This window comes from Balaenoptera ricei, chromosome 7, assembly GCF_028023285.1.
Source record: "Balaenoptera ricei isolate mBalRic1 chromosome 7, mBalRic1.hap2, whole genome shotgun sequence".
Lineage (NCBI taxonomy): Eukaryota > Metazoa > Chordata > Mammalia > Artiodactyla > Balaenopteridae > Balaenoptera > Balaenoptera ricei.
Window position 1 is genome coordinate 120,667,880 of NC_082645.1, and position 936 is coordinate 120,668,815.

Here is a 936-nt window from a genome sequence, read left to right on the forward strand (position 1 = left end):
GACAGTGATGGAAACCATCCTAAATGAAACACAGAAATTTTAAAAGACCAAAAAACAAGCAAAGAAAGAAGTACGTACTGCACGAATCCATTGATACAAAATTCTTGGAGAGTGGATAGTGACAGGTGTCACCATACAGCTGAGGGTGGTGTGGACCATCAGGGATGGAGGAAGGGACCTCAAAGGAGCATGAGGAAAATTTGGGGGTGATGGATATTTCAGTATGCGGATTGTGATGGAGGTTTCATGGTTGCAAATTCATGTCAAACTTATCAAACTGTGCAGTACAAAATACAGTTTATTGTAGGTCAATTATAGGTCAATAAAGTTGTTAATATATATATACACATGTATATATATGCATATATATACATATATACATGTCTATATATACACATATATATGTATATATAGACATGTATATATATACATATGTACATACATATATATGTATATATAGACATATATATGTATATATACATACATATGTATGTGTATATATATATACATATGTATGTCTATATATACATATGTTTGAGAGAGAGAGAGAAAGAGAGAATAGAAAATATTTGGAAGGCCATTCAGCAGAATGTTCACTGTAGTCATGTCTAGATGGATCCATTATCAGTGGTTTTCATTTTCTTCTTTTGGCATCTGGATTTGCTGATTTTAGTACCAGGGATTTGCACTGCTTTTTGTCATAGTTATCTGCTGCCTCATAACAAATGATCACAAGTGAGCAGCTTAGTCAGCACTCGTTTTATCAGCCCACAGTTCCATGGCGCAGAATTCAGCATGGTGAGACTGGGTTCTCTGCTCGGGGTCTCATAAACACCAACCCACATGTGGCAGGGCAGTGTCCCCTTCTGGAGATTCTGCCAAAGAACACTCACGTAGCGCATGTGGGACGTTGGTTGAATCTGTGTGACTGAGGTC